The sequence below is a fragment of the Mytilus californianus genome, unplaced genomic scaffold (assembly GCF_021869535.1).
Source record: "Mytilus californianus isolate M0D057914Y unplaced genomic scaffold, xbMytCali1.0.p SCAF_9, whole genome shotgun sequence".
Lineage (NCBI taxonomy): Eukaryota > Metazoa > Mollusca > Bivalvia > Mytilida > Mytilidae > Mytilus > Mytilus californianus.
Genome location: NW_026262745.1, coordinates 3,250,795 through 3,274,252, shown reverse-complemented (window position 1 = coordinate 3,274,252; position 23,458 = coordinate 3,250,795). Strand labels below are relative to the sequence as shown.

The following is a 23,458-nucleotide window of genomic DNA, read 5'->3' as shown; positions in this document are numbered from 1 at the left end:
CTTGTAAGCACCCAAAATTGACCATAGTTTAATTTTATGGCCCTAAGCATCTTTTTCTTATTAACTAAATTCGTTATTTTGTTCAAACTTTTATGGCCTAATTCATATATGTTCGGGGCAATAATAATGTTACATGGTTTAAGATTTTGGTTTGTGAGAAACATCAGGGAAATGCGATACTTTTTTACCAGGTGTAAAGTATCCGTCAATGATATCAAAATAAAATCTGTAATGATTTCTCGTGAGAAAAAAATATATGTTTAATTTTTTATCTGTATAAAGTAAATGTACATATAGTTTTGTTTTTGTCAGATTAGTGCTCTCACGACAGTTAAGGCACGTATTAAAAATATGTATGAACGATTTCCTGATCATTAGGGTTTAAAACTATTTTATAGCCTTGGCTAAAATGTGTTTTTGTGAGACAATTTGTCTTTCGAAAGATCTAAGTGTAACTATACATCAAAAGCTCGTCTATGTACAATTTGTACACAAATCTAACTAAAAACTGGGGGTGATCTCAGGTGCTCCGGAAGGGTAAGCAGATCCTACTCCACATGCGAACCCATCGGTTGCTCATGCTAGTACAGACCCGGTAACAAGCCTAATTCGGTAGGTCATTTTCGTGAACAGGGGACAGCGACTCTTTTCACAAAATATCTTACGATTAAAATTGATCGTAAGTTATACTGAAATGTTTATGACTTACGAGTATTTTTTCTCGTAAGATTTTTTTGTGAAAAGAGCCCCAGGATTGTAGAACTTTACGACATTAGAAACCTATCCGCTATCATCTGTGAAACGGATATTCCATAACGGTCAACCAACTCGTGATGGCGTCCGTAAAATTTACAAAGGGATGATTTCAACTTCACCAATTGGAACTTTTGGTTTAATAGCTTCTTTGTGAGCAGCAACCCTTTATCAAGGAAATCATGATAGGAAATACTAACCCGGGAATATCAATTGGGAGATATATAATCCGTATGCAGGCGCTGCTGGAATGTTGCAATTGGGAAGCTGAAATCATCATTCTCTTTTGTCGTAAAGTTTTGTCTTCAACCGACCCTCATTCTAGATGTAGGTCAAGATATGAGGCAGACCTGACGTATCCGTTGTATCCTTTTTCTCAAGTTTGAATGGGATAGATGCGTTCAACATAGTCCCTAAATTTTGAATTATTTTGTGAGAGAACATCATGTATATAGATATAAAGTTAAAGGATACTGCTAACTTCTTTTTCCATAAAAGTTCCCGTAAGAAGTCAGCCTCAAGAATAAAGGAACAAGTCGGCAAGAAAAGGGGCACAGTTGAATCCCATGGGAATGATGATAGTTTGATAAAAAAAAAACGTCCACCAAGCGGGGCGTTGGTCACGAGATATAAAAAAAATATAATATGATTTTTTTTGTTCAATCATTAATGAAAGCGAAATAGTGAAATAATAATTCGCTTTTAGAAGCCAATAGGGTTCAATTTTGTTAAAATAAGCTAAGAAACATTGGTGATGATGTATTCACTTGCAAGTAAATAATTCGACCTCATTGAATCCGTATTCAATTATACAATTAATTGTATAGAGTGCAGTCAGGCTTTCGCGCAAACCATTCTTGTCAAACTGCGTTAACAGCTTTAATTGATGATGACGATCTTGTTGGGGCAGCAGTGTTTCTATTTATCTAGCAAAAGCCTTTGATCTTCTCAATCATGAACTGCTTATGCAAAAATTAAACAAATACAAATTTGATTATACTTTAGTATGTTATAAATCAAATATGAGAATTTGAGTGATATCTGTGAACATGAATTTGACAGCTAGTGCCCTTTTAACGAAATATGGTATGGTGTTGGTGACAGATTATGGAAGTCATGAGAATATTTCCACAAGTAGTCTAGTCTATAGACGATTCAGGGTGACATATATACGGTATTGACGCATACCTATTGTTGAAGACCATATGGATATATTACCCTCTAGTTTCAGGAATCTTTTGTATCGGAATTGCGTATTTTGTCACTGAAATTACAGTCTAAATAGCAACTGTGTCATTTGTTGGATTTTATAATCATTAAAGATTCTGAATAGACTGTGTTTTATAGCTCGAATAATATATACTTTTTAATGAAATCAACATTACAACTTATTTCGCTTGTAAGACATAGTAATGCCTTTATACAACATGAGAGCTCCTCGTAGCAGTAAATATAAGGAAAATAAGACCACAGCAAAGTTGTGGTAGGTTCGTAGTGTCCCCAGTATAATAAGTGACAACACTTCTTTTGGAAAAACAATAAGTGTTTACAGTGAACAAAAATAAAATACAAAATGTTTATACTATATATATTGTTTTATTAACAACTGAATTGTTACAAAAAATAATCTCATGTCAGTCTATGATGATGACCCAGAATAATATCTTCTACCAAAACTACGTCTGAAGCTGGATCGACGATACCCGCCATTGTTACCAAAGCCTGATCGACGGAACCCACCGTTGTTACCAAAGCTTGATCGACGAAAGCCACCGTTATTACCAAAGTTTCTCCTATTACCAAATCTATTGCCAAAGTTATAGTTTAGAGGTTTATTAGCTTCAACAGATGAACCAGTGAACAATAAAACCGTGAAAATAACTCCTAGCAGCATAAGTAGAGTTTTCTGAAAATAAAATAATGAAACATAATGTCATTCAACGTATTTAATTTGACGTAAGGTGGTAAATAACACTGCAGGGAAATAACTCTTTAAAAATCAGCTAAACGTTTTAATTACGTTCTTTTGTTAAGGAAACATTAAGCTTCTCAATGATCAAAATTAGTGTTTGTCAAACTGCTACACATCCAATGAAATTTTTCTGATAAAGTGTGTGGTCAGTTTTGTGAAATTTTAATATTTTTGTCAATGGGTCAAAGTAAATATTTTGTCAAAATTTAATGAAAATTAAACGAGCAAAATTAATTTTAATCAAGATGTTTGGTACCACCTTAACAATATAATTTTTGTAAGGTATCTTTTCCGGTATTTAATTTGACTTTATAATAATTATAATGTAAGGTATTTTTTTTTAAGAACAGTTATATATGAAAAATTCATTCATTATCTCGACATGAAAAAATAAAATAGTCATTTGTAGCTTAGAAACAGAAGCAATATCGAGTCTCGCTGACAATTCCGACAGTCTATTTCATTTAACAAAATCTGTTACATTTAAAGAATAAAATGTTAACATGTGAGATGGAAATCTGCGTGCGTTTAGAAGTAAAGGCTAATTTTTATTTGTTCAATGGCACAGGTACTTTGATTTTATTTTGTTTGTTGGTACCGACTGTTTAGCAACACAACTGGTAATTTAACATGTGAATATACTTACATCCATTGTGAAAGTGAAAATTAACAGTTGGTCGAAATACTGCACTAATTAGATCAAATATGATCTGAAAAAGAAAATATTGGGCAATTTTACATGTACACAATAACTGCTTACATTGAAATGTAGTTTTACATGTTTGTAAAAAATCAAAGCATACACATACAAATAAAATACTATTTCAATCTCTTTCCTTATTATCTTTTCTTATATTGTATTTATATATGTTATGGTCACAAAAGTATAAGCGTGACCTTTTGCAAAGTAATAAGCCCTACACAAAAAAAGGTTACATACCGCTTGAAAAAGAAATACGCATATTCCTTTTTTTTAATTAGGTTTTGCCAAAATGTTTTTTAAGCATAACGATATATTTAGTGTAGTAAAAATTCAACTTCATAGATTTTTATCAGAAGAATGTAAAACAATGTACCTCGATTACGGATCACTCTGTTTAGATAGTTAAATATACATAACAGATTGGTCATTGTTCATTATCTTTCAAAATAAAGTTAAGTATCGGTAATACTAAACATTGTAGCAATAATGTTCTCCTGAAGATCATTTGGAATTTGCTACTAAATACAAGAAAAAATTGAAAAGAAACATACATATGTTTAAGGAAAATACGCGAAAAATTTTCTTCGCAATTGTTCTGCTTTCAGGTATCATTTTATTTCATCATCATTTTATTATAACCGATATTAGAACTTCTACTTCGTCAAAGTTTTCTCCCCATTACGCCCCCTAAATTTTTCGAAAAGTTGAAAAAAAACAATAAAAACATCAACAAATTCCTATAAAATAATTCATAGAAAGGCAGACAAAAATATTTCAAAGGTTGAAGACTGTCACTAATTACCCTTGACAACACACATGTTTGTTTTCAAAATATGAACAAAACCATCAAAAAGTAAAGTCTGTTATCAAGAACATTAATTTAATAAAAATGTGTTACTCAAATACACCTATTCCGTTGTTATGACTTATTAGAAAGATGTTTAACCTGATCCATATTTTTCATTTCTTGCCATAGTGAACTTTCAATGTTATTATATCAAAATGAATATAGAAAAATAACAGAATCTGAATTGAGATGTTGTATCAAATAGTTTTTGCTTTATACGTTTTCAAGACAAAACAGTAAACTCAAACACGCCTGAACATAAAAAGGTGTACCCTACTTTCTCTTTTCGATGAGAATATTGCACATTTTACGATTTTTTAACGAATAACCGTGTCCGGGAGAATAGATACAAATCAATGCTTTAAAAAGATCAATCTGTTATCTTTCTGTTGATTTAATTATTTCGGCGGAATTTATATTATGTATATACAAAAGATTCACATGTATTTGTGTCCGTGTATATTTTCGTCCATTCGTTTTTCATTTTGAAATATCAAAAACAAAAAACAAAAAACGAGTGTTTTCATTTTTCGTTTTTCATTTTGAAATATCATAAACAAAAAACAAAAAACGAGTGTTTTCCTTTTTCGTTTTTGATTTCTCAAAAACCAAAACGAAAAACAAAAGTGTTTTCCTTTTTCGTTTTTGATTTCTCAAAAACCAAAACGAAAAACAAAAGTGTTTTCATTTTTCGTTTTTGATTTCTCTAAAACCAAAATGAAAATCAAAAGTGTTTCCGTTTTTCGTTTTTGATTTCACTAAACAAGAATTTTGTATTTAATTTTAATTATTTCTCGTTTTATAATACCTACCTCAATCGCCGGTTTTTTTTTTGAAAATTAGTTTTTAATTAAATGGTTTACAAATATCTCGAAGTTCCAAACTGCAATTTAAGTATAAACATTTATACATGATGCATACATTTTAGAGTATGCACCTACATTGAAATTTTAAAGCCCATAGAAACAGATGTAAACATTTCAAGTATACCAACTTTACCCATTTTACCTTGAAGTTCTCTAAAAAGAGTTCGTTTCAAACTGGATATCAACCTGTAAAAACTTGAATCAAAAACATGGTCTAATTAAAATTTAGAATGAATTTCAGATATAGATACAGACATGGCTGCCAAAAACTCACCCTTCGACGTAAAGCAGAAGTATACCACAATTCCGCCTTTCACGCGATATTTATACAAGAAATGTATTGTGACCTTGTAAATGCTTATCCGAAAAGCAGATACAGAAACCGGCGATATGCTACTTTACGACAGGAAACAGAATTGCATGACCTGCATTGGTAGGATATATATTTAACTCGAATAACATTTTACGGAAGTTTCTTAATACGGATGAAGCTAAAGAACCAGGATTTATGAAGAGATGATTAGAAATCCCCATAGCTTGCGACATGCAAAAAACCCATACTTCATTTCTGTAATTAAAAAAAAAATGTTTGTGGTGCATTTAAACACACAATTTTAGTTGTTGATACATGACGCATGGTATGAAATATCACATGAAGGTTCAGTTTCTGCTTAAATAACAACTTACCGATAAAAGCGAAATTCTTGGATGAAAAGAAAATAATAAAATACTTTTGTATAAAGAAAGTACTAAATTAAAATCTTTAAACAGTATGGAAATAAATAAATTGATTAAAAATCAAGGTATATTCTCTAAAAAAAAACTCTGTATAATATAAACATTGCATAGGTTTTTTTGAAAAATCGAAACAAATGTTTCTCAAGGGAACAATTACCGATTTACTAGCAGGAAAATTCGAAATCCTAAATTCAAAATTTAAATTCAAAATTCAAAATTAATTTAACAAAGAATTTTACAGATTTGTAGTTAAATTTGGTCGATACCTGTAGTACAAGAAGTATATACAAATAACATCAATTTTCAATTGAAATAAAAAATGTAAACACGTCTAAATAGAACAGTCAAAGACATCCAAGGATATTTAAGGACATTCCATGAAAACCAAATAAATGAGATCAATTAACGTTGACAAGTTAGCTACCAACAAAATAACATTGATTTGATGTTTGAAGAAAGCCAAAAACAAATAAAGAAAACATTTTCATCATTATTTTGTTATATATTTTTTAATTTTCTATCCATCATTTGTTTTCAAAGGATCTATTTACTTTGCTGCTGTCTAGACCTCTGGTTAATTTTCATGAAATGATAACATTTTCAAACTATCAGATTTCTATCTAGTCATTTTGTATTTGTCTCTTCTTAAAATGTAAATATACTTGCATTTAATTGTACATTTGTTTTGCGATAACTTATTTCATTGGTAAAATGGCCGGTAATTAAAGCAATAAAACATGGTCACCTTTAGATGCCTTTTCTGGTTCGGTGATCGTCCTAAAAATGCACGAAGTATTTGCCACTGGACAAGAAGCAACCAACAATCAATCAATGGTTTAGTGAAATGCTAGTTTGCTGTCTCATTAGAAGTCCATCACACATCTCCTTTAAACACTTAAATTGAACTTAGACAGACAACCCAATGGATGAAAATGAAAGTCGAAAGACAAAACATTACAATGACATTTTAAGACTTGGTATAAAAGCTCCATGATCACTCACAAGGGATGGGCACATTAGTTAGATAACACCATTTATAGAGTTTTTTTCCCTAAGATTTTGTTTTATTAAATGTATTGGCCTATACATTAGCCCTGTAATTTACCGGTCTCTTGTCTGAAACCTTGTTTATATTTGCCACGGTTTAGATATATTCATGTATATTTTCTGCTTTTCTGCTGTATTTATTAACCTAAACTGTTTCCATAACCTGCCTAGTGTATAGACGATTAAGGGTGACATACGGTATTGACAATTGCTTGTGTGCTGTTGAAAACCGTATGTTGACCTCTATAGTTGAAGACCATATGTTGACCACTATAGTTGAAGACCGTATGTTGACCACTATAGTTGAAGACCATATGTTGACCACTATAGTTGAAGACCGTATGTTGACCACTATAGTTGAAGACCATATGTTGACCACTATAGTTGAAGACCGTATGTTGACCACTATAGTTGAAGACCGTATGTTGACCACTATAGTTGAAGACCGTATGATGACCACTATAGTTGAAGACCATATGTTGACCACTATTGTTGAAGACCATATGTTGACCACTATAGTAGAAGACCGTATGTTGACCACTATAGTTGAAGTCCGTATGTTGACTACTATAGTTGAAGACCGTATGTTGACCACTATAGTTGAAGACCGTATGTTGACCACTATAGTTGAAGACCTATGTTGACCACTTTAGTTGAAGACCGTACATTGACCTCTATAGTTGAATACTGTGTTGAGCTTCAGTTTTGGTTATCTTTTGTGTCGGAAAAGCGTATTTTGTTACTGATACCCTCATTCTCAGAACTCAATCAAGGTCATTTTTAAATAATGTGAAAATTCAGTAATGCGTGCCGAATCGGACCATGTAGACATTTATTTTTAATTGTCCATGTTATCTTGCATCGTTGAATTATAGTATAAATAACAACTGTGTCATATTTGTTTTATTATCATTAAAGATTCTCTAATGTGTTCTATAGCATGAATAACACTTTATATAACTTTTGATTAAACAGAAATTGAACAGTACAAATGATTTAACTTATCAGACATTTCAATGCTTATACATTATAATCTAAGCACCAATGCACGAGGTAAACGTAAGGAAAATAACGACACAACAAAGTTGTTGAAGGTCTACAGGAACAAAATTGTGACAACACTTCACATTTTTTTTAATACAATATTTTTCACAGTCATGTTAATAACAAACAAAATGTTTAATATGCTATAAATATTGTTTTTATTAATGACTCAATTCTTCAAGAAATTTTCTCATGTCAATTTATCCATGAAAATATCTTCTTCCAAAACGGTTACGACGAAAACCACCAAAACCACGATTAAAGCCGTAGCGATATCGTAGATAGCCACCGAAGTTACCACCAAAGCCTCTCCTGTATCTGTTAAAGTTATAGTTAAGAGGTTTAGTACCCTCTACGGCTGAACCAGTCAACAACAATACAGTGAAAAGAACTCCTAGCACCATAAGTAGATTTTTCTGAAAACATAAATAAAGAAACATAAGAATTCCATTGAACATATTTAATATGCCTTCACAAATACAGAACAGTTATATGTGATTAATCGTGCATTATCACAGAACGGAAATGTTAAGGATGTTCGCTACTCTTGTTTTTGATTTTTTTGTCAGATATTTGGAATCCTCTAGTTTTATCCTTGTAGTGCCAATAAATATTTAACAAACTAACCCCTACTTTTCTTTTCATAATTTTATTACATGATAGTTTAAAAAGCCATTTGTGAAAATCTTATAAAATCCTTATTATTTTTTCATAGTTTTTGAAAGAAAAAAGCTGCCAATGTTAAATTATCAAAAATCTAGAGAGAATCATTTCCCGCCAAATTTTCAATAGCTTATAATATCTCGAAAACAAGCACACGGACCCTTTATTTTTTTCTATTTTTTTATCTCCTTTATTTATATTCATTCAATTTATAACAGTCTTTTAAAAAGCTTGTTATTTTGAAACAGAGTAGCTAACATCCTTAACTAGAAGTACGCGACTTAGAAACCGGAACAATTTCGAGGCTTGCTAATCTTTCTGGCAAAAGGTCTATTTCATTTGATAAAATATGTTTCATTATAAGAAAAATATGTAAAAAAATAAAATCATCTGTTTGGACATACAGAACAGTTATATGTGATTAATCAGGCAATATCTCAGAACGAAAATATAAACTAGATCTAATGTACGCGACTTAGAAACAGGAATAATTTCGAGGCTTGCTAATTTTTACGACAAAGGTCTATTTCATTTAATAAAATCTGTTTCATTTTAAGAAAAACATGTAAAAAAAAAAATCATCTGTTTGAAAATTTGCGTTGAGAATTCAAATTTGATTTTTTTTTCAATATATCCATCCTTTGCGAGGTGTTCCGATTTAGATTTTACTCTGACTTTTAAAGACAAGACAAATGAACGAAAATGTAGAAAAAAAAGTTGGTCCTTTTCCTTTTTTCCAAAATCATTGAGGCCTTTTTTTTTTTAGATTGACCCGAAGTACATCTTATTTTCATTTTATGTATCATGTGCAATTTTTTCCCTGACAGATTAGTTTGAGTGGATCACTAAGATATTTTATAATGTGTTCGCATCTCTTAGCTATTATAAATTCTGCTATCCAAAAAACTTAGAAATTAAACATAAAACCATTGTAGCGTTCTATTTGCAATTTCAAGACACGAAAAGATTTGATTGTTGTGTATATGCTTATCAATATAATAGAAAATGACTTTCATCATCCTCACTTACACATGCAGAGAGACTTGTTGTCTTACATTTATCGGTCTCTAAATTGGAAAATTAGTAATTTGTTAAAACAAGATCTGTCTTGGTGTATAAATATCATTGTTGATAGTTATGTCTTTGTTTTAGTTATACTGTATTTTTTAAATAATTAGTGTACGTCTTTTTTTTTAAATTTCTTACCTCAGCACTATGAAGACTACGTATCGTTTGAGTCTAACATTTTGCATCATGTCAAGAAACTTTTTCACTTTAGGTTTATATTGATGATGCGTAAAAATATGAATCTTTGAGAATGAACGATTGCCATTTTTCCTACAGACTAAACTAATTTAAAGTTCTTAACTTTTTTACTGACACGTTGGTGTTTTTTTATATTCAACACATGCAGTATACAAATCTGGATGATTACACATATATTTATTCAAATTAAAGGGGCACTAGCTGTCAAATTCATGTTCATCGATTTGACTCAAATCCTCATATTTGATTTATAACCATGTAAAACATTTAACCAAATTATAAAAAGTATAATGTAAACAATTTACAGGGCATGGGCTCGATAAAACGTAGCTTCGTTTCGTGTGTATTTGAGTCTTGTCGCCATCTAATTAATAATCGATTTGACCTCCGAAGACCTCCGATGGTCATATAAGCAATATAAACAAAAATATAGATATAAATAGAAAGCGAAACTCGTGCATTTGGATTTTTCTAGATCTGTTTAATTTCATATTATAGATTAAAAATATATGTTAATCATCGTTTTTACCTGTATAAGAATGTTTTTTTGTGGATCGAATCAGTCAATCAAATGATTTACCTTTGTTTCATTTTCAATGTTGACATTCTTTTCCTTTAAATAACCGAACACGCACAATGCGTGCGTTATCCATCTCTTGTACGACTTTGCCCCCAGCAGAGCTATAGAAAAACAGTACTTTAACGGGTGTTACACGGACTCTTTTTAGATGATACACGGACACTTTTTAGTTGTTACCGGACTCTTTTTATGAATAGAATCATCCGTGCATGATCAGTGAGTTCATGGGTACTTTAAATTTCAATTAGATTTGAACTTTTTGTTTAACCGAAATATTTCCTGTCTTTTTTATTAAAATATTTACTTTAGCATCAATAATTTTTTTTCCCCAAACAATTCCAGTAAATGACTATTCATATAAGTACACTAAGGGATTGACCATTTAACTTCAAAAGAGGGGTTATGGTTTTTTCCTAAAAAATATTTTGATCCCCAATTATATGAGAAAAAATATAATGTGGTCAAGCAGATGACAAAATAATGTTCTGATTCCTGATTTTTCGAATACCGTATATAATAGTGCTAATTTCGAAAACAAATTGTGTGATAGCGTTGAAAAAACTTAATAATTTTCTTACTCAGAAAAGAACATAACCCCTTTGAAGCTAAATGGTCGGTTCGTAAATGTTTTTTTTTTTCAATATATGGACATGAATAGTATTCTGAACAATGCTGAAAGTAAAGAAAAGCTGGTACGTTTATATATCAATAAAAAAGACAGGAAATATATATATAAAAAAATTAAATCTAATCAAAAGGTAAAATCCCTATCAACTCACCAATGCACCATTGATCCTCTAGATAAAAAGTGTCCGTGTAACATAATACATGTTCAAATATGCAGCAAATTCTTGAAGAAAATCATTCAACTTATGTCATCAATTTTGGACGGTAAGCTGCGATTGGATCATATAGTGACACGTGTTTAATCCTGATCAACACTATCAGAGACATATAAAAACCTGAACTTAAAAAAAAATCCAAAATATATGCCTATATATATCTAATAAAAAGACAAAATTCATTTTTTCCATATCATTTCATTCACTAATGAGAGAGTAAATTCATTATTTTGATAATTTTATGTTTTTTTCGAATTCATATATATATTGAATTCGTTTATAAACGTACGATTTTTAAGATTTTTTAAAAGGGGAATGGGGGTATGGAATGGTACATTCTGCATTTGTTCAACCAAAAAAGGATCAAGCATGCTTATTTTAAATTTATTCCCCCCCCCCCCCCCCACACACACACACTTTTTCCGTTTATCCCCAATAAAAATCAAATGGTATCTTGCTTACCTCTGAAATCTTTTTTATACATTACTTACTTGCGAAGTTGCATTTTAAAAAGTCTCAAATGTGTACAACATTCACCTTTTACTTGAAATGGTTCTTTTCATAAAGATATTAGATTCTTGATTGTTTTGTGAAAAAAAAATCTCGGCTGAAGGGAAGTGAAAAAAACATGTGTTTAAACTGTAACTTACATTAACTGGTATATGACCATTTAAGTTTCTAATATGTTTATTTTTGCTACCTCTTCCAAATGCAAAATGTACTACTTCTTTCTTGAAACGTCGTACAAGTCAGATACAAAACAAAGGTAACAAAAAACAGGCCGGAAACAACCTGCCGTATAGTTTTTCTGCACTTGTAGTCAGGTCAAGGTCCTCGGCTATCGCCTCGGACCTTGACCTGACTACTCGTGCAGAAAAACTATCCGGCAACGGTTGTTACCGGCCTGTTTCTTTGTTACCTTTGTATTGTATCTAATACTAGCTAAGGGGTTAAATTGAAGTTCACATGAATACGGATTTATTGAAGTCGAATTATTCACTTGCAGGTGAATAATTCGTTATCAATGTTTCTTAGCTTAATTTGACAAAATTGAAAGATACTGGCTGCTAAGGCGAATTATCATTTCGTTATTTCACGTTAATTAATGATTGAACAAAAAAAAATCATTATTTAGATTTTTTATGTATCTCGTAGCTATTGCCCCTTTAATGAGTTTGATCCACCTTAGTTTGACCTGGTATCGACTGCATAGAATCAAAATCTGTTAATCAAACATGGTAAAATACTTACATTCATTGTCAACGTTTGTTTGACTGTTGATTAAATTAATTTAAATATAATCTGAAAAAGAAAATAATGGGCAACTTCAGAAGTACAGTTACAACATTGGAATGAAGGTATTACGCTTTGGACAAAAATCCCTTAAAGCATACGCATACAAGTTAAGCATGATGCTTTACTCCTTCTAATTAAATTGCCTTATATCTTTTCTTATATTGTATCTTTTTAAAACAAATATATGTTAATATACAATAAGATGAACGGTTCCAATTTTAATACACTAGATGTACATTTTGAAAATCAATCTTCAGTGATGCTCGAGGCCAAAATGTTGTGAAAGTTCAAATCCGTATATGCATGTTGAAGGGCTGAGTACAACACTGCAATGTAAAATAGGCAATGGTATCAAAAGTGTAAATAGTTATCAAAGGTACCAGGATTATAATTTAATACGCCAGACGCACGTTTCGTCTACATAAGATTCATCAGTTACGCTCAGATCAAAATAGTTATAAAGCCAAACAAGTACAAAGTTGAAGAGCATTGAGGACCCAAAATTCCAGAAAGTTGTGCCAAATACGGCTAAGGTAATCTCTGCCTGGGATAAGAAAATCCTTAGTTTTTAAGTCTGACTTTATTTTTTAGCTTTTTATCAGTAGGGTTATAAGCAAAACGATACATGTAATAAAATGATGTATATATAGCGTTCGAGATTCATGGTTGTAGAAATTCAAGTTCATAGATTTATATCAAAGGAAATTCTAGTATACAACAATGTACCTCGTCATTCTCATAAAATTTAACTAAATTTTGAAAATATTAAACATAAAAGCAACAATGTTCTCTAAAAAGGCATTCGGTAATTTCTACTAAAAACATACATATATTTCAGGCAATAGAGCGAAATTTTTCATCTTAAACTTCACAAACCGATATTAGAACTTAAAACATGGTTTAATTTAAAGTTAAATGGCAATGAAATACATTTGTATAATTATAGACTGTTCAAAACTCACCGTTCGACGTCAAGTTGAAGTCTATATGCATTCCGCCTTGCACACGGTATTTATACAAGAAATTCACAACGACATATATCCAAAAAAGTTACAGAAACCGGTAATAGGCTAGAAAGTCTTGTATAATAAAAATATATAAAGACTTAATATATAAGGAACCCGGTCTATATCCTGATTTGGTAGGATATTTTTACTCGAACTACATGTAACGCTTATGCAAGTTTTTATCCGAATGAAGCTTAAGATCCAAGATTTAAAAAAAAGACTTTCAGATTATAGAATTTCCCAATAGCCTTGCCCTTTTTCTGTTAACGAAAAAAAAAACTTCGTCTTGCTTTACATTTTTACACCTAGTATTGGTTTTTAAATCTTGGCACATGAAATATCACCTGTTGGTAAAGTGTCTACATATGCAACCTGTTATACCTGCCAATGGAAGATTAATTCAAATAACGAAATACTATTGCATAAATAAGGTATGAAATTTAAATTCTTAATAAAGCATGGAATTTTGTTTTACTAAACATCTAGGTTTTTTCGATGGTCTGGATGGGGTTTACAAAATAGAGAATGATAGGGAAAATGTGCAGAATAATGGGCAAAAAAGACAAAGAAAAGAGTAAAATAAGCCCATAAATAAAAAATAGGGAATAATGGTGATGCTAAGATTTAAAGAAAAATTGAGAACAATGGAAAAAAAAGAAAAGAGATAAATGCTCTAACATATTAAAACAATGAAGGACCCTCCCTCCGGTTTATATCTTTTTATTGTAAATTGCATTGGTTTTTGACAATCTGTAGAAATAATCATCGCGGGAACAAATAGCGATTGAGTAGAAGGACAATTTAATATCCTAATTTCGAAATTCAACTTCGTAGTTTGTTCGAGTTTTGTAACAGTCAGCACTCTGTAGTCATTAACCCAAAACGCCTAGCGGTATAATTTTAACAAAGAGACTACCTTATATTAACATACAACGTTACGAATTTGATGCAGCAGATGCCAATTTCGTTCATTACATGGATCCATAAATGTTTGAGGACAAAATGTGTATTTATAAAGGACATCGTCTTATTGAAGTCAGTTTAATTTATATGCATGGATCGATTTGAAATGAAAAGTAAAACTTGAATTAAGGATTATCTACCCTTGTGTTGATTCAATGCTAAACCTATGGAAATTTTATAGTAAATCCACAGCCTTTCCTCTTGTACTCTTATGTTTGGCAATTCGGTGCTTGATAGATAGAGGATATTATTGCATGCAGTGCTAGCAATGATTTCCTTTAAACATGTTTATAAATTTAGATATTGGTTAAAACAAATATAAATATGGACCAATTTAAGTACACCTTCTAGGGTGCGCCCGACTTTAGTGACTCTGCACGAGTTTTTTTGGAATTTAAAATTTTTTAGGACGTTTTGTACACAATAAGCGCTATCACATCATGGAAAAACAAGTGAGTAATCTATGTTTAAAATTTTATAACAAAAATCTCTGTATTAAAGTCTGTGGATTTTCTACAAAAAAAAATGGTTTTATTTGCCACAAAATCCCCCTTTTCTATTAAATGCAATGAAACAATAAATAATAATACTTTGCACTAAGTTTCCCCTTGGTATATGTACAAAATGGCCCATCTCTATTATTCATTTATTTTATCTTTATGTTTTGATACTATTGCAGTTTGAAAATTTCGCAATTCACAGGGCTACAGAAGGGGGTCAGAAACCTTAATGCGCACTAACTTTTTAAAAGATGACACGATAAACCCAATGCTAAATATGGTAAAACATGCTGATTTCTAAATGTATCTGTTGCTTTGAATAACATATTGAATTGCAGTCTCATTAGACGTCTATTCCACAACTACATTTAATCATTTCAATTGAATAAAACCAAGCGACCTATTATTTAAAATTAAAATAGTAAGACAAAAACAAATCACAAAACAATGCACGGAATTATTAAAACTGAGTTATATACTATGAATGAACCCCATGGTCCTTAACAAGACATGGACATATGTACTCTGGATCGAAGTATAGACAGACTCCACTAGTGGTTACTTCGTATTAGTCTTGACTTATCCGGTAATAAGTTGATTGTTTGTTGATAAACAACGGTCTTTGATAACAGGTTGGCGTTTTGTCTATAAATTCAACAAAAAAAAGTATTTTTATAGGCACATGTGGCAAAGATAATCAGAACCTTCTTGTATTTAAAAGTAAGCCAACACAAATGTTTCTTCCGGGCTAGATAAGTTCTAATGAAATACATCAATGTTTTGGTTTCAGTTTGGTCAAAGAACACTTCTTACTTAATAAACAGAATCATGTTATCAATTTGACTGGAATTTGTTTTTATCAAAAATATCATTTTTCAAAGCAGTTGAAAGTTTTGTTTATAAACTAATTATTTAACTAATTTTCAATTTTCATCGATGCTTTTAGGGTAAATAAACTTCGACAAGAATTTTAGGTTTTGTTTGTTTAATGGCGTTTTTTTTTATTGATTATATTTATCATGTGCTAGGTTAATATATGAAGTCACTATTCAACACTGCAGTTTTTTTTTGTTTCATTTTCAACGTTGAAAAACTCTCTTAAAAAGTTTTGAGTCACACAACACCAAAATTACATCATAGCAAAATTATTTTGACGCACCATTCATGTACTTTCGAAATTCTATGTTATTTTAGACGATGGTGGTTCAAAGGTGTCCAAAATGGCAACACCATTTATTCCATAGAATAAACATGATAGAAGAACTTTCATTTAAAGTACTAATCTTCTAACCATTATATCTGAATGTATAAAATCTGCTAGTTACAGAAGGGAAAAAAGACAGTACCAAATTTATGCTGGTACAATGCAGCTATGTTTTTCAGTAGATTACAGAAAATAGATATTTTATCTATAAAAAAAAACTTTTTTACAGTATTTATACAAAGTTTGGTTAAGACTAGTCAAGTAGAATTCAGTGGAAGCCTTTGAGCATGTAATATACTATGTACTATATTTTGATCTCTTATTACGAAAATGCATCAGTGTGTCATACTTTTCCATCCCTTGATTCGGCTTGGTTTTGTTTGATCCCCACTCCATTCTGTTCCCACAGAGAATCTGACATATTATATTAAGCTTAAGTTACCATACGTATATCTACAATAACTTCTAATTATGCACTCTTTCAAAAAAATGAAAATAAAACGTTCACCATAGTCTTATATTATCCGAAAAGTCTGATATACCCCATACATAAACGAACACATCTCGCTAGCAATTGTCGTATTCCTGACTTTTGTTAAAGACATTTTCCAGAAAATAAAATGTGTAATTGTATCCCTGCGATAAGTCAATTTCTGAATATTTTAAAAGTTGAATACCAGGGATTTATAATGCTTTAATGTGTATCCCCGTGTTTGTATCATGAAAAGGTATAGAAACTGATGTCTACAGGAATAATCCGTGGCATCAATATCCTGCTAACAAGACAAGATTTTTGCAAGAATATTTCATATACCTGGGGCCGTGTCAACGAAGCTGTCCTAGGACTATAGGACATGTCTTAGGATGGACTTAGGACACGTCTTAGTCCTAAGCTAGGTTAACGAAAGTCTCCTTAAATAAGATATGTTCTAAATTTGGTCCTTAAGTTAGGATAGATAAATAGGTGTCTTAGGATGGTCTTAGGATAGTCCTAAAAGTTACGATGTCCTAAGTCGAAAAAAAACAACTAATGTGGCTTAAAGTCAATAATAAAAATACTCATACAGTAGTAAACTATTATACTGTTATTAGAACTAAACTAGTTAAACAAAATATTCTTCAATATATGTTAAAGATTCAATTATGTTTCGTTATTTCAAATTATTTTTTGTAGACTTTGATCCATCAAATACTTCCAGATATCAACAAAGAGGGTTTCTAGTATTCAATTTGAGTTTTTGGAATAAGCATATTACAAGAACTTTGTCTGGGTGTTCTAGAATGTATATGGTGCACATATATTTATAAATTGAGATAATCCGGATTCATTTGCTTTAAGAACTAAACTTGCTTTTCTTTATACAAAATCATATCAAATGGGCATCATTCGTAGCTCTCCAAAAAGTAGGTCTGTCGATGTCATATTATTACGCTTATTTAGAATAATTCGTGCTGCCCTTTTGGAAGCTTGATAATTTTATCATCATTAACAACACTGTTTGCACCTAACCAAATTGTGAAATAATAATTGAAATGTGGAACTCTTAAATTTCGGTTTGCAGAAAAATTCGGACTTCTTTTTTAACTTAGGCTGATTCAATACATGTAATTAAATCGAGTGGACCTAAGGACTCTAGTTTATAAAGATAAAATTGCAGCACGAATATCGCCTCTAAAAAGAGTTGTGACTATTTAGTTTTGTTGTTGTATGAAATGCATTTATAATTTTTTTATAGTCTATAATAAAGTATCTATTAGTATTACTTTAAACAACATATTTTGCGTTGATTTTTTTTTTCATTAAAAGATGCAACCTCCCTCCGTTTACATATTTACTGAAATACAATAAATATATGTCATTTAATTCTCTACATATTTTTATCGATTAAATAAGTGTGTTAGGATGGTCATAGGACAACGGTAGCTAGCACTGTCCTAAGATAGCTTTGTTGTACACCATAATACATGTCTCAGACACGTCCTAAGACCATCCTAAAAAAGGTCCTAAGACATGTCTTAGGATACTTGCCTTGACACGGCCTTTGGACGATATCTTTTTTTATTTACTTTATATAAGTATGCTGGATTCTGAATTGTTAATCACCAGTGTATTTTTCATGTATTTTCATTTATCTAATGGATGTCGTTCCGTTTTTTTACTGCGCCGGGGTATATGTACAATGATATGCCTGGTTTACCCTCTCTGTCGTTGTGTTTGCCTTTTTATCTGTCACGGGGACGCCTCATCATTTGTACATTAAAATAAATATAGTAGTTTTTACCGACAAAATAATGGAATTAAAACAAATGTTCAACTTGACTGTTCCTATTGATATTTGGTGTAAATAAACAGCTATGTATGGTGGCACACAGCTGCCATCGAATTGACCAGTTGCCCAGATAATTCGACAAAAGCTATCTCGGCAACTCGTCTTGAGGTCGAGATGAATGCCCGTAACTGCCCTTGTCTTGTTGAATTGTCGAATTAATTATCACAACAAGTCAGCCTTATTTTCTTGACAAGTCAACAGGATCCTGTAATTCAAATGTTGTGGTTTGTTGCTGTATATCATATTTAGTTTTCCTTTATCATTAGGTTAAACAATCAGACCGTTGGTTTTCTCGTTGGAATAGTTTAACATTTTGTCATGTCGGGTAAACGCCTTTCTGTGCGGTATGGATTTTGCGCATTGTTGGAGGCCGTATGCGTGCGATGACCTTTATTTGCTAACATCTACCTCATTTAGTCTCTAGTGGATAGTAGTTCCATTTGAAGTCATACATGTACCACATCTTCTTATACTTATTAAGTAGTGTTCATTAATATGCCATCGAATCTCCGTCGCGAAAGCATAAAAATAACACTATTTATAGAGTTCTACGAGTATTTTGTTTTATTAAATGTTTCCACATTTAATTTAACACAATGTTAAACTATTAAAGGGAACCACACGTAGACTAGCAATTTTTATATCCGTAAATTCATATGTAATTATAATGTTTAGTATAAATGTTTTAATGTCAGAATTACAGGATAAAATAACTCAATTTAAGAATAATCACTAAAGCTTGCAATGACTTCGACATCCGATTGATTAAAACAGGGACCTACGATAACAAATAAGTTTTAAAGTAAAGATGGGATTCGTATTAAAAAAAAACTCTTGTAATATTAACCTGCATTTGTCTTGACATTGAATGAGATCCCTTTTTTGTCTTCTATTTTTAGAAATTTATTTTTGGGTACCATTACTCTACCATAACAAATTAATGTGACGATACAAAACAAATCAGCCATTATTAGATTTCACTTTATAGAGTGGCGTCAGTGGTAAGTATGGTTGTACACTTTACATAGTTTAGTTAAATTTATATAAAAAGAAATCTGTTTTCTGACCTCTATGTGTCTTTTTTTTTCTGTCATTAGGTTACTCTCTCATTGACGCATTACCCAGATCTTATTGTATTCATTCATAAAATTGAGAATGGAAATGGGGAATGCATTGGAACCCGACCATAGAGCAGACAACAGCCGAAGGCCACCAATGGGTCTTCAATGCAGGACAAAATATATGCTGGACATATATGAACATCAGACGTCGATCTAAAAGTAGATCTTTTTTATTTGCTGACTGTATCTTTTAACGTTGATTTTTTTGCTTATAAAAATGTATATACAACTCAAAAGTTAACAAATTGAAAAATCGTCAATGTATATGTACCCATAGATTAATAAACCCATTTATACATCTATGATGTACCACATAAAATTATCAATGTTACCAAGGCAACACATGTAAAAGTGAATACATTTGATATGTTTTCATTAAATAATTTATAAAAAAAAACAATAGAATATTAACTATACATCGCTGGTTATATGAAATGAGTTAGAATTGATGGTTATCCCCTGGATAGTATCCGTACTCATTACAAAAGAAATAACATTTTTCTTTGATGAATTGACAATCATTGATACATTGTTTGTAGTAAAAATATCCCTGGCTGTGATAAAGGGGTCTGCATTGATAATTTTTACACTTATACAGGGCGTAGTCACACTGGTAATAACATTGGTTTGGTCTTTGCCTCCTTCTTCCACCATTACTACTGTCGCTGCTATCGCTGCTACCACCGTTCTGCCTCCCTCCGAATCTCCCACCGTTCTGACTCCCTCTGAATCTCCCACCAACGTTCCTATCACCACTATCACTGGAACTTCCTTTTACAAAATTGATACAAAGTAAAACAGCACAGATTGCCAGCAACATAAACTTGACCTGAAACATATCAGTAATAGGTTAAATGATAATTAGTACTTTGTAAAAAAATGTAAATTTGATTATTTAGGGAGCTACCATTTGATTTTAAGGGGAGCTAGGATGAAAAATATTTTGTCCTGCATTTGTTTTAGTTGTAATCTCTGACCTGCCTTTTTATTTTTAACTCTATTCGGTCCCGCCTTTTTTATTAGTTTATCCTGACTTTTTTTACATAAATTGTCATCCTGCCTTTTTCCATTTCTTTATTTTGTAAACTTCAAAGTCAATCCATTATAAATAAACATACATACAAAAAAAAACTTCGCTAACGATTTGAACCTCTTGTCAAACTTTTATTAAATTCTTATGTAATTCAGATTTTGAAGTGAGAGACAAAACAGTAAATGTTAATGTAAGAAAATCCTTTAAATTATGTTACTTCAGCTATAATCTTTGTCTCATTTAGATAGAAAGCAATCAGAAAGATAGTTGTGTTTTTCTTTTCCAGATTTAAAAAAAAAAATAATCAACTTACCTGCATAATGAAACTTTGTGTTATACTTCTTCAATTATGTCTTAAATTCCTGAAAATATATAAAAATAGCAATATAAAATGTAAATAATGTTAACAAATAAATTGCATCATTTGAAGTTTTAAAGATTGATAATAAACATTTTTTTTCACTTTCATTTATTTCAAAAAGATTTTTTTAACAAGCGGTATAAACCAAATGCATTGTATAGGATGATTAGTATGCTTCAATATATATCTTAAACCTTTCGGAATTTTGAGTTTTCAATGCTCTTCAACTTCGTACTTTATTTGGCCTTTTTAACTTTGTTTATTAGAGCGTCAGTGATGAGTCTTCTTCAGACGCGCGTCTTGCGTACCAACTTTTAATCCTGGTATCTATCAGTCTGTGTATTTGATAACTCTGGACAGTAAATTTAATAAAAGTGTTCATTTATTTAAAACACGATACCCCAAATTTGTGCTTGAACTTAAATTGTTTTTAATTGATAACTATGAGAGTTATAAAAGACAACGGAGATAGTCTATGACTTGCGACTTGAAAATTAACATAAACTAAGGTTGAACTAGTAATCTAAATCTTAAAAAAGTGAGGACCGTACACACATTATTATAAGCACTTTGTATAATGTATAGTTTTTTTCCTCCACCAATAACATTATGGAACAAGTTACCGGAATATAATAGGAATTGTCATCGTTGTTTTTTTAAAGGTGGTATTGAAGAGCAAAACAAAATAAGGTGTCTTAAAATGGGTGTTTTCATATATAATTATTAATCCTGTTTTATATAAGTCCTCGTACATTCGCACTGGGTCTCAATCAGCTGTATTGGCCTTCTGCTAAGACTCCGGCCAATACAGATAACCTTTACCCAATACATGTACGACTGCACTGAATATAATACAGGATTAATATGAAAACACCCATTTAATACCAGTATAGTATTGTAACTAGTACTTTTAAATTCAAATATTTATTTTATAATTTGATGTAGTAATGGGTTAATCATCATAAACATCTTTAGGACTGAAAAATATGCACATCTAACATTGTTCGGCTAAACTTGAGACGAATTATCTTTTTCTATATGTATATTTATGTACACTTGTATCCGGATCCTAATATTCTTGTACTTTAAATCTGTGTGTTTATAGTTAATAATACCACGATTAGATGAAGATATTAATTTCTAATTAAAGGGGCGCTAGCTACGAGATACTACAAAAATTAGAATATGATTTCGTTTGGTTCAATCATTAATAAAATGATGAAATAATAATTCGTTTTTAGCAGCCAATTTGGTACAATTTCTTAACTGTTTATTTCAGACTTATTGTAATTTAGATATACGTTTTAATATGTTATAAATCAAATATGAAAATCTGAGTAAAATCGGTGAACATGAATTTGACAGCTAGTGCCCCTTTAATATTTACTCTTTAAAATATATATTTTATGAATATTGCGTAAATGGACAATTTCAAAACCGTAAAAACACTCAGATAAGTATACTATAACTAAACCTTTGATTTATGTTGGAAAAAAATCTTAAAAGTAAGTTTTGATATATAAGGGATGGTATTTCAATAAAACGTTTTCTGATTGAACTATACATCAATAATGTATGTGTAAATTATAATGTACTTACCCCTAAGACGTCTTCAAAGTTTATAATACTCCAGACATCTAGGAAACCAGATTTATATAGAGATGTTTCTACCCGTGTAAAGTCTCTTCCTGTTATTAAGTATGATTAAGCTTATCTTTATGTCAAATATACATTAATTAAAGTTTAATTTTCTTTAAAAAATTTAAAACCACGCATCCTGATAAGTTCTTAAAATAATTTCATAATTGTTTTAAACGTGATTAAATATACAGATTTATGTATATCTGTATTTCTAGTTGATTGTACTGAGAACAAAACATACATGTGACAAATCAGCATCTATGCGACAGACGTCAGACCGGATCACTAAGCCGTTTATTAGCTAGACTGGTATCCGACCGTTTTTTGACAAGTTTTGATTTCTGTATTCCGAAGACATACTGAATATTATGCGCAGGGAACCAACCTATTTATTAGCAAGTTTGACAGAAAGACCGTCTTGAAAGAATCGATTTGCTCTTAAAAGTCTCTAGACCTCCGAATTTAAGTCTATTTAAACATTTAAAAAAATATATTGCATGTCATCAGGTATTGAATTTCGTCTCCAATATCATACAGTGCAAATTTTATATTCACGTTGGGTATTTTTCCGTTTTCACTTCTAAACAGGTAGCCTGTGATTTGTTGTCCTGGATATATAAGCAATCATTTATCTCGTATCTAAAATATTAAAAGAAATAACTTTCAAAGTGTTTAAATAGC

The 23,458-nt window shown here is 30.9% G+C and overlaps 2 long non-coding RNA genes across 2 annotated transcripts; both read right to left on the bottom strand.

Annotated features, from left to right (window-relative positions):
* Window positions 1–2,297: 2,297 nt before the first annotated feature.
* On the bottom strand, window positions 2,298–5,499 carry LOC127714884 (uncharacterized). The gene is made up of 3 exons (XR_007987976.1): window positions 5,416–5,499; window positions 3,372–3,435; window positions 2,298–2,659 (listed from the first exon to the last, which is right to left on the bottom strand). It is a non-coding gene; the product is annotated as an uncharacterized LOC127714884 (long non-coding RNA).
* Window positions 5,500–19,879: 14,380 nt separating this feature from the next.
* Window positions 19,880–22,820, bottom strand: LOC127714885 (uncharacterized). Its single transcript, XR_007987978.1, has 3 exons — window positions 22,736–22,820; window positions 21,089–21,137; window positions 19,880–20,571 (listed from the first exon to the last, which is right to left on the bottom strand). It is a non-coding gene; the product is annotated as an uncharacterized LOC127714885 (long non-coding RNA).
* Window positions 22,821–23,458: the final 638 nt, after the last annotated feature.